Source organism: Clarias gariepinus, chromosome 16, assembly GCF_024256425.1.
Source record: "Clarias gariepinus isolate MV-2021 ecotype Netherlands chromosome 16, CGAR_prim_01v2, whole genome shotgun sequence".
In the NCBI taxonomy this organism is placed as follows: Eukaryota; Metazoa; Chordata; class Actinopteri; order Siluriformes; family Clariidae; genus Clarias; species Clarias gariepinus.
The window spans coordinates 10,032,501-10,048,046 of record NC_071115.1 but is presented as its reverse complement, the minus strand read 5'-3'; the positions used below and the strand labels follow the sequence as shown (position 1 = coordinate 10,048,046).

General features: G+C 38.9%; 10 non-coding genes across 10 annotated transcripts; all 10 read left to right on the top strand.

Annotated features, from left to right (window-relative positions):
* Positions 1-167: 167 nt before the first annotated feature.
* trnac-gca (transfer RNA cysteine (anticodon GCA)) lies at positions 168-239 on the top strand. The gene has a single exon. It is a non-coding gene; the product is annotated as a tRNA-Cys (tRNA).
* An 830-nt stretch (positions 240-1,069) lies between these two features.
* On the top strand, positions 1,070-1,141 carry trnac-gca (transfer RNA cysteine (anticodon GCA)). Its single transcript has one exon. It is a non-coding gene; the product is annotated as a tRNA-Cys (tRNA).
* Positions 1,142-2,183: 1,042 nt separating this feature from the next.
* Positions 2,184-2,255, top strand: trnac-gca (transfer RNA cysteine (anticodon GCA)). Its single transcript has one exon. It is a non-coding gene; the product is annotated as a tRNA-Cys (tRNA).
* A 161-nt stretch (positions 2,256-2,416) lies between these two features.
* trnac-gca (transfer RNA cysteine (anticodon GCA)) lies at positions 2,417-2,488 on the top strand. The gene has a single exon. It is a non-coding gene; the product is annotated as a tRNA-Cys (tRNA).
* Positions 2,489-3,758: 1,270 nt separating this feature from the next.
* Positions 3,759-3,830, top strand: trnac-gca (transfer RNA cysteine (anticodon GCA)). The gene has a single exon. It is a non-coding gene; the product is annotated as a tRNA-Cys (tRNA).
* A 601-nt stretch (positions 3,831-4,431) lies between these two features.
* Positions 4,432-4,503, top strand: trnac-gca (transfer RNA cysteine (anticodon GCA)). The gene has a single exon. It is a non-coding gene; the product is annotated as a tRNA-Cys (tRNA).
* Positions 4,504-4,663: 160 nt separating this feature from the next.
* trnac-gca (transfer RNA cysteine (anticodon GCA)) lies at positions 4,664-4,735 on the top strand. The gene has a single exon. It is a non-coding gene; the product is annotated as a tRNA-Cys (tRNA).
* Positions 4,736-4,896: 161 nt separating this feature from the next.
* Positions 4,897-4,968, top strand: trnac-gca (transfer RNA cysteine (anticodon GCA)). Its single transcript has one exon. It is a non-coding gene; the product is annotated as a tRNA-Cys (tRNA).
* Positions 4,969-6,238: 1,270 nt separating this feature from the next.
* trnac-gca (transfer RNA cysteine (anticodon GCA)) lies at positions 6,239-6,310 on the top strand. Its single transcript has one exon. It is a non-coding gene; the product is annotated as a tRNA-Cys (tRNA).
* Positions 6,311-6,703: 393 nt separating this feature from the next.
* Positions 6,704-6,775, top strand: trnac-gca (transfer RNA cysteine (anticodon GCA)). The gene has a single exon. It is a non-coding gene; the product is annotated as a tRNA-Cys (tRNA).
* The last annotated feature ends 8,771 nt before the right edge of the window (positions 6,776-15,546 follow it).

Sequence of the window (15,546 nt, the reverse complement as noted above, 5' to 3'; positions counted from 1 at the left end):
GCACCCTGTAAGGTTTGGTTCGCTTTAATCTTTCAGACTTGTGCTCTGTTAATAGAGTCAGGAAAATAATGAAAAGTCTGTTGTCACAATGTCCAGTGTAAGCTATACTAATAAGCTTTGCACACCACCCCAATTAAACTTTGCAACAATAAACCAAATCATGTTTTGGGGGTATAGCTCAGTGGTAGAGCATTTGACTGCAGATCAAGAGGTCCCCGGTTCAAATCCGGGTGCCCCCTCCCAGGGTTGGTTTGCTTTAATCTTACAGACTTGTGCTCTGTTAATAGAGTCAGGCAATTAATGCAAAGTCTGTTGTCACAATGTCCAGTGAAAGCTATACCAATATGCTTTTTCAAACCACCCTAATTAAACTTAGCAACAATAAGCCAAGGCATGTTTTGGGGGTATAGCTCAGTGGTAGAGCATTTGACTGCAGATCAAGAGGTCCCCGGTTCAAATCAGGGTGCCCCTGACAGGCTTGGTTCGCTTTAATCGTACAGACTTGTGCTCTGTTAATAGAGTCAGGCAAATAATGAAAAGTCTGTTGTCACAATGGCCTGTGAAAGCTATACCAATATGCTTTTTCAAACCACCCCAATTAAACTTTGCAACAATGAGCTGAGGCATGTTTTGGGGGTAAAGTTCAGTGGTAGAGCATTTGACTGCAGATCAAGAGATCCCTGATTCAAATCCGGATGCCCCTTTGCAGGGTGAGTTTGCTTTAAGTTCACCGAACTGTTTTCTGTTAATAGAGTCAGGGAAATAACCAAAATGTTGTTGTCATAACCACCAGTGAAAGATTATCATGCTCTGCAAACCACCCCAATTATACGTTGCAACAAGAGACTGATTCGTGTCTTCAGGGTATAGCTCAGTGGTAGAGCATTTAACTGCAGTCTTTTCAGTTTTTATGAATAAGGAAAAAACAATCTTACAGACTTGTGCTCTGTTAATAGAGTCAGGCAAATAATGAAAAGTCTGTTGTCACAATGTCCAGTGAAAGCTATACTAATATGCTTTTTCAAACCACCCTAATTAAACTTAGCAACAATAAGGCAAGGCATGTTTTGGGGGTATAGCTCAGTGGTAGAGCATTTGACTGCAGATCAAGAGGTCCCCGGTTCAAATCCGGGTGCCCCCTGTCAGGGTTGGTTCGCTTTAATCGTACAGACTTGTTCTCTGTTAATAGAGTCAGGCAAATAATGAAAAGTCTGTTGTCACAATGTCCAGTGAAAGCTATACCAATACGCTTTTTCAAACCACCCCAATTAAACTTTGCAACAATGAGCTGAGGCATGTTTTGGGGGTAAAGCTCAGTGGTAGAGCATTTGACTGCAGAACAAGAGGTCCCTGATTCAAACCCGGATGCCCCCTAGCAGGGTGAGTTTGCTTAAAGTTCACCGAACTGTTTTCTGTTAATAGAGTCAGGGAATTAACCAAAATGTTGTTGTCATAACCACCAGTGAAAGATAGGTTATCATGCTCTGCAAACCACCCTAATTATACGTTGCAACAAGAGACTGAGTCGTGTCTTCAGGGTATAGCTCAGTGGTAGAGCATTTAACTGCAGTCTTTTCAGTTTTTATGAATAAGGAATAAACAATCTTACAGACTTGTGCTCTGTTAATAGAGTCAGGCAATTAATGCAAAGTCTGTTGTCACAATGTCCAGTGCAAGCTATGCTAATATGCTTTGCACACCACCCCAATTAAACTTTGCAACAATAAGCCAAATCATGTTTTTGGGGTAAAGCTCAGTGGTAGAGCATTTGACTGCAGATCAAGAGGTCCCTGATTCAAATCCGGATGCCCCCTAGCAGGGTGAGTTTGCTTTAAGTTCACCGAACTGTTTTCTGTTAATAGAGTCAGGGAAATAACCAAAATGTTGTTGTCATAACCACCAGTGAAAGATAGGTTATCATGCTCTGCAAACCACCCCAATTATACGTTGCAACAAGAGACTGAGTCGTGTCTTCAGGGTATAGCTCAGTGGTAGAGCATTTAACTGCAGTCTTTTCAGTTTTCATGAATAAGGAAAAAACAATCTTACAGAGTTGTGCTCTGTTAATAGAGTCAGGCAAATAATGAAAAGTCTGTTGTCACAATGTCCAGTGAAAGCTATTCCAATATGCTTTTTCAAACCACCCTAATTAAACTTAGCAACAATAAGACAAGGCATGTTTTGGGGGTATAGCTCAGTGGTAGAGCATTTGACTGCAGATCAAGAGGTCCCCGGTTCAAATCCGGGTGCCCCCTGTAAGGTTTGGTTTGCTTTAATCGTACAAACTTGTGCTCTGTTAATAGAGTCAGGCAAATAATGAAAAGTCTGTTGTCACAATGTCCAGTGAAAGCTATACTAATATGCTTTTTCAAACCACCCTAATTAAACTTAGCAACAATAAGGCAAGGCATGTTTTGGGGGTATAGCTCAGTGGTAGAGCATTTGACTGCAGATCAAGAGGTCCCCGGTTCAAATCCGGGTGCCCCCTGTAAGGTTTGGTTCGCTTTAATCGTACAGACATGTGCTCTGTTAATAGAGTCAGGCAAATAATGAAAAGTCTGTTGTCACAATGTCCAGTGAAAGCTATACCAATATGCTTTTTCAAACCACCCCAATTAAACTTTGCAACAATGAGCTGAGGCATGTTTTTTGGGTAAAGCTCAGTGGTAGAGCATTTGACTGCAGATCAAGAGGTCCCTGATTCAAATCCGGATGCCCCCTAGCAGGGTGAGTTTGCTTTAAGTTCACCGAACTGTTTTCTGTTAATAGAGTCAGGGAAATAACCAAAATGTTGTCATAACCACCTTTGAAAGATAGGTTATCATGCTCTGCAAACCACCGCAATTATACGTTGCAACAAGAGACTGAGTCGTGTCTTCAGGGTATAGCTCAGTGGTAGAGCTGTTAACTGCAGTCTTTTTAGTTTTTATGAATAAGGAAAAAACAATCTTACAGAGTTGTGCTCTGTTAATAGAGTCAGGCAAATAATGAAAAGTCTGTTGTCACAATGTCCAGTGAAAGCTATACCAATATGCTTTTTCAAACCACCCTAATTAAACTTAGCAACAATAAGACAAGGCATGTTTTGGGGGTATAGCTCAGTGGTAGAGCATTTGACTGCAGATCAAGAGGTCCCCGGTTCAAATCCGGTTGCCCCCTGTAAGGTTTGGTTCGCTTTAATCGTACAGACTTGTGCTCTGTTAATAGAGTCAGGCAAATAATGAAAAGTCTGTTGTCACAATGTCCAGTGAAAGCTATACCAATATGCTTTTTCAAACCACCCCAATTAAACTTTGCAACAATGAGCTGAGGCATGTTTTTTGGGTAAAGCTCAGTGGTAGAGCATTTGACTGCAGATCAAGAGGTCCCTGATTCAAATCCGGATGCCCCCTAGCAGGGTGAGTTTGCTTTAAGTTCACCGAACTGTTTTCTGTTAATAGAGTCAGGGAAATAACCAAAATGTTGTCATAACCACCTTTGAAAGATAGGTTATCATGCTCTGCAAACCACCGCAATTATACGTTGCAACAAGAGACTGAGTCGTGTCTTCAGGGTATAGCTCAGTGGTAGAGCTGTTAACTGCAGTCTTTTTAGTTTTTATGAATAAGGAAAAAACAATCTTACAGAGTTGTGCTCTGTTAATAGAGTCAGGCAAATAATGAAAAGTCTGTTGTCACAATGTCCAGTGAAAGCTATACCAATATGCTTTTTCAAACCACCCTAATTAAACTTAGCAACAATAAGACAAGGCATGTTTTGGGGGTATAGCTCAGTGGTAGAGCATTTGACTGCAGATCAAGAGGTCCCCGGTTCAAATCCGGGTGCCCCCTGTAAGGTTTGGTTCGCTTTAATCGTACAGACTTGTGCTCTGTTAATAGAGTCAGGCAAATAATGCAAAGTCTGTTGTTACAATGTCCAGTGCAAGCTATGCTAATATGCTTTGCACACCACCCCAATTAAACTTTGCAACAATAAGCCAAATCATGTTTTTGGGGTAAAGCTCAGTGGTAGAGCATTTGACTGCAGATCAAGAGGTCCCTGATTCAAATCCGGATGCCCCCTAGCAGGGTGAGTTTGCTTTAAGTTCACCGAACTGTTTTCTGTTAATAGAGTCAGGGAAATAACCAAAATGTTGTTGTCATAACCACCAGTGAAAGATAGGTTATCATGCTCTGCAAACCACCCCAATTATACGTTGCAACAAGAGACTGAGTCGTGTCTTCAGGGTATAGCTCAGTGGTAGAGCATTTAACTGCAGTCTTTTCAGTTTTCATGAATAAGGAAAAAACAATCTTACAGAGTTGTGCTCTGTTAATAGAGTCAGGCAAATAATGAAAAGTCTGTTGTCACAATGTCCAGTGAAAGCTATTCCAATATGCTTTTTCAAACCACCCTAATTAAACTTAGCAACAATAAGACAAGGCATGTTTTGGGGGTATAGCTCAGTGGTAGAGCATTTGACTGCAGATCAAGAGGTCCCCGGTTCAAGTCCGGGTGCCCCCTGTAAGGTTTGGTTTGCTTTAATCGTACAAACTTGTGCTCTGTTAATAGAGTCAGGCAAATAATGAAAAGTCTGTTGTCACAATGTCCAGTGTAAGCTATACTAATATGCTTTGCACACCACCCCAATTAAACTTTGCAACAATAAACCAAATCAAGTTTTGGGGGTATAGCTCAGTGGTAGAGCATTTGACTGCAGATCAAGAGGTCCCCGGTTCAAATCCGGGTGCCCCCTGTCAGGGTGGGTTTGCTTTAATCTTACAGACTTGTGCTCTGTTAATAGAGTCAGGCAAATAATGAAAAGTCTGTTGTCACAATGTCCAGTGAAAGCTATACTAATATGCTTTTTCAAACCACCCTAATTAAACTTAGCAACAATAAGGCAAGGCATGTTTTGGGGGTATAGCTCAGTGGTAGAGCATTTGACTGCAGATCAAGAGGTCCCCGGTTCAAATCCGGGTGCCCCCTGTAAGGTTTGGTTCGCTTTAATCGTACAGACATGTGCTCTGTTAATAGAGTCAGGCAAATAATGAAAAGTCTGTTGTCACAATGTCCAGTGAAAGCTATACCAATATGCTTTTTCAAACCACCCCAATTAAACTTTGCAACAATGAGCTGAGGCATGTTTTTTGGGTAAAGCTCAGTGGTAGAGCATTTGACTGCAGATCAAGAGGTCCCTGATTCAAATCCGGATGCCCCCTAGCAGGGTGAGTTTGCTTTAAGTTCACCGAACTGTTTTCTGTTAATAGAGTCAGGGAAATAACCAAAATGTTGTCATAACCACCTTTGAAAGATAGGTTATCATGCTCTGCAAACCACCGCAATTATACGTTGCAACAAGAGACTGAGTCGTGTCTTCAGGGTATAGCTCAGTGGTAGAGCTGTTAACTGCAGTCTTTTTAGTTTTTATGAATAAGGAAAAAACAATCTTACAGAGTTGTGCTCTGTTAATAGAGTCAGGCAAATAATGAAAAGTCTGTTGTCACAATGTCCAGTGAAAGCTATACCAATATGCTTTTTCAAACCACCCTAATTAAACTTAGCAACAATAAGACAAGGCATGTTTTGGGGGTATAGCTCAGTGGTAGAGCATTTGACTGCAGATCAAGAGGTCCCCGGTTCAAATCCGGTTGCCCCCTGTAAGGTTTGGTTCGCTTTAATCGTACAGACTTGTGCTCTGTTAATAGAGTCAGGCAAATAATGAAAAGTCTGTTGTCACAATGTCCAGTGAAAGCTATACCAATATGCTTTTTCAAACCACCCCAATTAAACTTTGCAACAATGAGCTGAGGCATGTTTTTTGGGTAAAGCTCAGTGGTAGAGCATTTGACTGCAGATCAAGAGGTCCCTGATTCAAATCCGGATGCCCCCTAGCAGGGTGAGTTTGCTTTAAGTTCACCGAACTGTTTTCTGTTAATAGAGTCAGGGAAATAACCAAAATGTTGTCATAACCACCTTTGAAAGATAGGTTATCATGCTCTGCAAACCACCGCAATTATACGTTGCAACAAGAGACTGAGTCGTGTCTTCAGGGTATAGCTCAGTGGTAGAGCTGTTAACTGCAGTCTTTTTAGTTTTTATGAATAAGGAAAAAACAATCTTACAGAGTTGTGCTCTGTTAATAGAGTCAGGCAAATAATGAAAAGTCTGTTGTCACAATGTCCAGTGAAAGCTATACCAATATGCTTTTTCAAACCACCCTAATTAAACTTAGCAACAATAAGACAAGGCATGTTTTGGGGGTATAGCTCAGTGGTAGAGCATTTGACTGCAGATCAAGAGGTCCCCGGTTCAAATCCGGGTGCCCCCTGTAAGGTTTGGTTCGCTTTAATCGTACAGACTTGTGCTCTGTTAATAGAGTCAGGCAAATAATGCAAAGTCTGTTGTTACAATGTCCAGTGTAAGCTATACTAATAAGCTTTGCACACCACCCCAATTAAACTTTGCAACAATAAGCCAAATCATGTTTTGGGGGTATAGCTCAGTGGTAGAGTATTTGCCTGCAGATCAAGAGGTCCCCGGTTCAAATCTGGGTGCCCCCTGTCAGGGTTGGTTTGCTTTAATCTTACAGACTTGTGCTCTGTTAATAGAGTCAGGCAAATAATGAAAAGTCTGTTGTCACAATGTCCAGTGAAAGCTATACTAATATGCTTTTTCAAACCACCCTAATTAAATTTTGCATCAAGAAACTTAGCCATGTCTTGGGGGTATAGTTCAGTGGTAGAGCTTTTGACTGCAGATCAAGAGGTCCCCGGTTCAAATCCGGGTGCCCCCTGTCAGGGTTGGTTCGCTTTAATCGAACAGACATGTGCTCTGTTAATAGAGTCAGGCTTGATCTGCCACTCTCATACCAGTACAACTGGAAGTGGAAACTGGGTTGAAGGAAGGCCTATTTGACCAATTAAAATGATTTGTTTTTAATTTGAAAAAAAAAAAACTATATGACGAATAAAACTGAAAAGATAACAGGGTCGGGTGGTCTCCCATCCAATCACTACCCAGGGTCAAGCCTGCTTAGTTTTCTAAATCAGGCTTGATCTGCCACTCTCATACCAGAACAACTGGAAGTGGAAACTGGGTTGAAGGAAGGCCTATTTGACCAATTAAAATGATTTGTTTTTAATTTAATAAAAAACAAAAAAAAAAAAAAAAAAAAAAGACAAATGAGGAATAAAACTGAAAAGCTTACAGGGTCATGTGGTCTCCCATCCAAGCACTACCCAGGGTCAAGCCTACTTAGCTTTCTAAATCAGGCTTGATCTGCCACTCTCATACCAGTACAACTGGAAGTGGAAACTGGGTTGAAGGAAGGCCTATTTGACCAATTAAAATTTGTTTTTAATTTAAAAAAAAAAAAAAGAAAAAAACCAAATGAGGAATAAAACTGAAAAGCTTACAGAGTCAGGTGGTCTCCCATCCAAGCACTACCCAGGGTCAAGCCTGCTTAGCTTTCTAAATCAGGCTTGATCTGCCACTCTCATACCAGTACAACTGGAAGTGGAAACTGGGTTGAAGGAAGGCCTATTTGACCAATTAAAATGATATGTTTTTAATTTTTTTAATAAAACAAAAAAATAAAAAAACAAATAAGGAATAAAACTGAAAAGCTTACAGGGTCAGGTGGTCTCCCATCCAAGCACTACCCTGGGTCAAGCCTGCTTAGCTTGCTAAACCAGGCTTGATCTGCCACTCTCATACCAGTACAACTGGAAGTGGAAACTGGGTTGAAGGAAGGCCTATTTGACCAATTAAAATGATTTGTTTTTAATTAAAAAAAAAAAAAAAAAAAAATGAAGAAAATAACTGAAAAGCTTACAGGGTCAGGTGGTCTCCCATCAAAGCACTACCCAGGGTCAAGCCTGCTTAGCTTTCTAAACCAGGCTTGATCTGCCACTCTCATACCAGTACAACTGAAAGTGGAAACTGGGTTGAAGGAAGGCCTATTTGACCAATTAAAATTATTTGTTTTTAATTTAATTAAAAAAAAAAAAAAAAAAAAAAAAAAAGACAAATTAGGAATAAAACTGAAAAGCTTACAGGGTCATGTGGTCTCCCATCCAAGCACTACCCAGGGTCAAGCCTACTTAGCTTTCTAAATCAGGCTTGATCTGCCACTCTCATACCAGTACAACTGGAAGTGGAAACTGGGTTGAAGGAAGGCCTATTTGACCAATTAAAATTATTTGTTTTTAATTAAAAAAAAGAAAAAAACCAAATGAGGAATAAAACTGAAAAGCTTACAGAGTCAGGTGGTCTCCCATCCAAGCACTACCCAGGGTCAAGACTGCTTAGCTTTCTAAATCAGGCTTGATCTGCCACTCTCATACCAGTACAACTGGAAGTGGAAACTGGGTTGAAGGAAGGCCTATTTGACCAATTAAAATGATTTGTTTTTAATTTATATAATAAAAAAAAAACAAAAAAAAAACAAATAAGGAATAAAACTGAAAAGCTTACAGGGTCAGGTGGTCTCCCATCCAAGCACTACCCAGGGTCAAGCCTGCTTAGCTTTCTAAATCAGGCTTGATCTGCCACTCTCATACCAGTACAACTGGAAGTGGAAACTGAGTTGAAGGAAGGCCTATTTGACCAATTAAAATGATTTGTTTTTAATTTAATTAAAAAAAAAAAAAAAAAAAAAAAAAAAAAAAAAAAAAAAAACTATATGAGGAATAAAACTGAAAAGCTTACAGGGTCAGGTGGTCTCCCATCCAAGCACTACCCTGGGTCAAGCCTGCTTAGCTTGCTAAACCAGGCTTGATCTGCCACTCTCATACCAGTACAACTGGAAGTGGAAACTGGGTTGAAGGAAGGCCTATTTGACCAATTAAAATGATTTGTTTTTAATTTAAAAAAAAAAAAAATGAAGAAAATAACTGAAAAGCTTACAGGGTCAGGTGGTCTCCCATCAAAGCACTACCCAGGGTCAAGCCTGCTTAGCTTTCTAAACCAGGCTTGATCTGCCACTCTCATACCAGTACAACTGGAAGTGGAAACTGGGTTGAAGGAAGGCCTATTTGACCAATTAAAATGATTTGTTTTTAATTTATTAAAAAAAAAAAAAAAAAAACTATACGAGGAATAAAACTGAAAAGATAATAGGGTCAGGTGGTCTCCCATCCAATCATTACCCAGGGTCAAGCCTGCTTAGCTTTCCAAATCAGGCTTGATCTGCCACTCTCATACCAGAACAACTGGAAGTGGAAACTGGGTTGAAGGAAGGCCTATTTGACCAATTAAAATGATTTGTTTTTAATTTATTTAAAAAAAAAAAAAAACTATATGAAGAATAAAACTGGAAAGCTTACAGGGCCAGGTGGTCTTCCATCGAAGCACTACCCAGGGTCAAGCCTGCTTAGCTTTCTAAATCAGGCTTGATCTGCCACTCTCATACAAGAACAACTGGAAGTGGAAACTGGGTTGAAGGAAGGCCTATTTGACCAATTAAAATGATTGGTTTTTAATTTATTTAAAAAAAAATCAAAAAAAAAAACAAAAAAAACAAATGAGTAATAAAAGTGAAAAGCTGACAGGGTCAGGTGGTCTCCCATCCAAGCACTAACCAGGGTCAAGCCTGCTTAGCTTTCTAAATCAGGCTTGATCTGCCACTCTCATACCAGAACAACTGGAAGTGGAAACTGGGTTGAAGGAAGGCCTATTTGACCAATTAAAATGATTTGTTTTTAATTTATTAAAAAAAACAAAAAAAAAACAAATGAGGAATAAAACTGAAAAGCTTACAGGGTCAGGTGGTCTCCCATCCAAGCACTACCCAGGGTCAAGCCTGCTTAGCTTTCTAAACCAGGCGTGATCTGCCACTCTCATACCAGTACAACTGGAAGTGGAAACTTGGTTGAAGGAAGGCCTATTTGACCAATTAAAATTATTTGTTTTTAATTTAAGAAAAAAACAAAAACAAAAACAAATGAGGAATAAAACTGAAAAGCTTACAGGGACAGGTGGTCTCCCATCCAAGCACTACCCAGGGTCAAGCCTGCTTAGCTTTCTAAATCAGGCTTGATCTGCCACTCTCATACCAGAACAACTGGAAGTGGAAACTGGGTTGAAGGAAGGCCTATTTGACCAATTAAAATGATTTGTTTTTAATTTATTAATAAACAAAACAAAAAAAAAACTATACGAGGAATAAAACTGAAAAGCTTACAGGGTCAGGTGGTCTCCCATGCAATCATTACCCAGGGTCAAACCTGCTTAGCTTTCTAAATCAGGCTTGATCTGCCACTCTCATACCAGAACAACTGGAAGTGGAAACTGGGTTGAAGGAAGGCCTATTTGACCAATTAAAATGATTTGTTTTTAATTTATTAAAAAAAAAAATAAAAAAAACTATACGAAGAATAAAACTGAAAAGCTTACAGGGCCAGGTGGTCTCCCATCCAAGCACTACCCAGGGTCAAGCCTGCTTAGCTTTCTAAATCAGGCTTGATCTGCCACTCTCATACCAGTACAACTGGAAGTGGAAACTGGGTTGAAGGAAGGCCTATTTGACCAATTAAAATTATTTGTTTTTAATTTAAAAAAAAAAAAAAAGAAAAAAACCAAATGAGAAATAAAACTGAAAAGCTTACAGAGTCAGGTGGTCTCCCATCCAATCATTAGCCAGGGTCAAGCCTGCTTAGCTTTCCAAATCAGGCTTGATCTGCCACTCTCATACCAGAACAACTGGAAGTGGAAAGTCGGTTGAAGGAAGGCCTATTTGACCAATTAAAATGATTTGTTTTTAATTTATTTAAAAAAAAAAAAACTATATGAAGAATAAAACTGGAAAGCTTACAGGGCCAGGTGGTCTTCCATCGAAGCACTACCCATGGTCAAGCCTGCTTAGCTTTCTAAATCAGGCTTGATCTGCCACTCTCATACCAGAACAACTGGAAGTGGAAACTGGGTTGAAGGAAGGCCTATTTGACCAATTAAAATGATTTGTTTTTAATTTATTTTAAAAAAAATCAAAAAACAAAAAAAAAAAAAAATGAGTAATAAAAGTGAAAAGCTGACAGGGTCAGGTGGTCTCCCATCCAAGCACTAACCAGGGTCAAGCCTGCTTAGCTTTCTAAATCAGGCTTGATCTGCCACTCTCATACCAGAACAACTGGAAGTGGAAACTGGGTTGAAGGAAGGCCTATTTGACCAATTAAAATGATTTGTTTTTAATTTATTAAAAAAAAAAAAAAAAAACTATACGAGGAATAAAACTGAAAAGATAACAGGGTCAGGTGGTCTCCCATCCAATCATTACCCAGGGTCAAGCCTGCTTAGCTTTCCAAATCAGGCTTGATCTGCCACTCTCATACCAGAACAACTGGAAGTGGAAACTGGGTTGAAGGAAGGCCTATTTGACCAATTAAAATGATTTGTTTTTAATTTATTTAAAAAAAAAAAAAACTATATGAAGAATAAAACTGGAAAGCTTACAGGGCCAGGTGGTCTTCCATCGAAGCACTACCCAGGGTCAAGCCTGCTTAGCTTTCTAAATCAGGCTTGATCTGCCACTCTCATACCAGAACAACTGGAAGTGGAAACTGGGTTGAAGGAAGGCCTATTTGACCAATTAAAATGATTTGTTTTTAATTTATTAAAAAAAAAAAAAAAAAAAAAAATGAGGAATAAAACTGAAAAGCTTACAGGGTCAGGTGGTCTCCCATCCAAGCACTACCCAGGGTCAAGCCTGCTTAGCTTTCTAAACCAGGCTTGATCTGCCACTCTCATACCAGTACAACTGGAAGTGGAAACTTGGTTGAAGGAAGGCCTATTTGACCAATTAAAATTATTTGTTTTTAATTTAAGAAAAAAACAAAAACAAAAACAAATGAGGAATAAAACTGAAAAGCTTACAGGGACAGGTGGTCTCCCATCCAAGCACTACCCAGGGTCAAGCCTGCTTAGCTTTCTAAATCAGGCTTGATCTGCCACTCTCATACCAGAACAACTGGAAGTGGAAACTGGGTTGAAGGAAGGCCTATTTGACCAATTAAAATGATTTGTTTTTAATTTATAAAAAAAAACAAAAAAAAAACAAATGAGGAATAAAACTGAAAAGCTTACAGGGTCAGGTGGTCTCCCATCCAAGCACTACCCAGGGTCAAGCCTGCTTAGCTTTCTAAACCAGGCTTGATCTGCCACTCTCATACCAGTACAACTGAAAGTGGAAACTTGGTTGAAGGAAGGCCTATTTGACCAATTAAAATGATTTGTTTTTAATCTATAAGAAAAAAAAAAAAAAACCAAATGAGGAATAAAACTGAAAAGCTAACAGGGTCAGGTGGTCTCCCATCCAAGCACTACCCAGGGTCAAGCCTCCTTAGCTTTCTAAATCAGGCTTGATCTCCCACTCTCATACCAGTACAACTGGAAGTGGAAACTCAGTTGAAGGAAGGCCTATTTGACCAATTAAAATTATTTGTTTTTAATTCATTTAAAAAACAAAAAACAAAAAAAAAAAAAAATATATATATATATATATATATATATATATATATATATATATATATATGAGGAATAAAACTGAAAAGCTCACAGGGTCAGGTGGTCTCCCATCCAAGCACTAACCAGGATCAAGCCTGCTTAGCTTTCTAAATCAGGCTTGATCTGCCACTCTCATACCAGTACAACTGGAAGTGGAAACTGGGTTGAAGGAAGGCCTATTTGACCAATTAAAATGATTTGTTTTTAATTTATTTAATAAAACAAAAAAATAAAAAAACAAATAAGGAATAAAACTGAAAAGCTTACAGGGTCAGGTGGTCTCCCAACCAAGCACTACCCAGGGTCAAGCCTGCTTAGCTTTCTAAATCAGGCTTGATCTGCCACTCTCATACCAGTACAACTGGAAGTGGAAACTGAGTTGAAGGAAGGCCTATTTGACCAATTAAAATGATTTGTTTTTAATTTAATAAAAAAAAAAAAAAAAAACTATATGAGGAATAAAACTGAAGAGCTTACAGGGTCAGGTGGTCTCCCATCCAGGCACTACCCTGGGTCAAGCCTGCTTAGCTTGCTAAACCAGGCTTGATCTGCCACTCTCATACCAGTACAACTGGAAGTGGAAACTGGGTTGAAGGAAGGCCTATTTGACCAATTAAAATGATTTGTTTTTAATTTAAAAAAAAAAAAAAAAAAAATGAAGAAAATAACTGAAAAGCTTACAGGGTCAGGTGGTCTCCCATCAAAGCACTACCCAGGGTCAAGCCTGCTTAGCTTTCTAAACCAGGCTTGATCTGCCACTCTCATACCAGTACAACTGGAAGTGGAAACTGGGTTGAAGGTAGGCCTATTTGACCAATTAAAATGATTTGTTTTTAATTTATTAAAAAAAAAAAAAAAAAAAAAAAAACTATACGAGGAATAAAACTGAAAAGATAACAGGGTCAGGTGGTCTCCCATCCAATCATTACCCAGGGTCAAGCCTGCTTAGCTTTCCAAATCAGGCTTGATCTGCCACTCCCATACCAGAACAACTGGAAGTGGAAACTCGGTTGAAGGAAGGCCTATTTGACCAATTAAAATGATTTGTTTTTAATTTATTTAAAAAAAAAAAAAACTATATGAAGAATAAAACTGGAAAGCTTACAGGGCCAGGTGGTCTTCCATCGAAGCACTACCCAGGGTCAAGCCTGCTTAGCTTTCTAAATCAGGCTTGATCTGCCACTCTCATACCAGAACAACTGGAAGTGGAAACTGGGTTGAAGGAAGGCCTATTTGACCAATTAAAATGATTTGTTTTTAATTTATTTAAAAAAAAATAAAAAAAAACAAAAAAAACCAAATGAGTAATAAAAGTGAAAAGCTGACAGGGTCAGGTGGTCTCCCATCCAAGCACTAACCAGGGTCAAGCCTGCTTAGCTTTCTAAATCAGGCTTGATCTGCCACTCTCATACCAGAACAACTGGAAGTGGAAACTGGGTTGAAGGAAGGCCTATTTGACCAATTAAAATGATTTGTTTTTAATTTATTAAAAAAAACAAAAAAAAAACAAATGAGGAATAAAACTGAAAAGCTTACAGGGTCGGTGGTCTCCCATCCAAGCACTACCCAGGGTCAAGCCTGCTTAGCTTTCTAAACCAGGCTTGATCTGCCACTCTCATACCAGTACAACTGGAAGTGGAAACTTGGTTGAAGGAAGGCCTATTTGACCAATTAAAATGATTTGTTTTTAATTTAAGAAAAAACAAAAACAAAAACAAATGAGGAATAAAACTGAAAAGCTTACAGGGACAGGTGGTCTCCCATCCAAGCACTACCCAGGGTCAAGCCTGCTTAGCTTTCTAAATCAGGCTTGATCTGCCACTCTCATACCAGAACAACTGGAAGTGGAAACTGGGTTGAAGGAAGGCCTATTTGACCAATTAAAATGATTTGTTTTTAATTTATAAAAAAAAACAAAAAAAAAAACAAATGAGGAATAAAACTGAAAAGCTTACAGGGTCAGGTGGTCTCCCATCCAAGCACTACCCAGGGTCAAGCCTGCTTAGCTTTCTAAACCAGGCTTGATCTGCCACTCTCATACCAGAACAACTGGAAGTGGAAACTTGGTTGAAGGAAGGCCTATTTGACCAATTAAAATGATTTGTTTTTAATCTATAAGAAAAAAAAAAAAAACCAAATGAGGAATAAAACTGAAAAGCTAACAGGGTCAGGTGGTCTCCAATCCAAGCACTACCCAGGGTCAAGCCTGCTTAGCTTTCTAAATCAGGCTTGATCTCCCACTCTCATACCAGTACAACTGGAAGTGGAAACTCAGTTGAAGGAAGGCCTATTTGACCAATTAAAATTATTTGTTTTTAATTCATTTAAAAAAAAAAAAAAAAAAAAAAAAAAAAAATATATATATATATATATATATATATATATATATATATATATGAGGAATAAAACTGAAAAGCTCACAGGGTCAGGTGGTCTCCCATCCAAGCACTAACCAGGATCAAGCCTGCTTAGCTTTCTAAATCAGGCTTTCTCTGCCACTCTCATACCAGAACAACTGGAAGTGGAAACTGGGTTGAAGGAAGGCCTATTTGACCAATTAAAATGATTTGTTTTTAATTTAATAAAAATAAAAAAAAAAACTATATGAGGAATAAAACTGAAAAGCTTACAGGGTCAGGTGGTCTCCCATCCAAGCACTACCCTGGGTCAAGCCTGCTTAGCTTGCTAAACCAGGCTTGATCTGCCACTCTCATACCAGTACAACTGGAAGTGGAAACTGGGTTGAAGGAAGGCCTATTTGACCAATTAAAATGATTTGTTTTCAATATAAAAAAAAAAAAAAAAAAATGAAGAAAATAACTGAAAAGCTTACAGGGTCAGGTGGTCTCCCATCAAAGCACTACCCAGGATCAAGCCTGCTTAGCTTTCTAAATCAGGCTTCATCTGCCACTCTCATACCAGTACAACTGGAAGTGGAAACTTGGTTGAAGGAAGGCCTATTTGACCAATTAAAATGATTTGTTTTTAATCTATAAGAAAAACAAAAAAAAAAAAAAAAATGAGGAATAAAACTGAAAAGCTTACAGGGACAGGTGGTCTTCC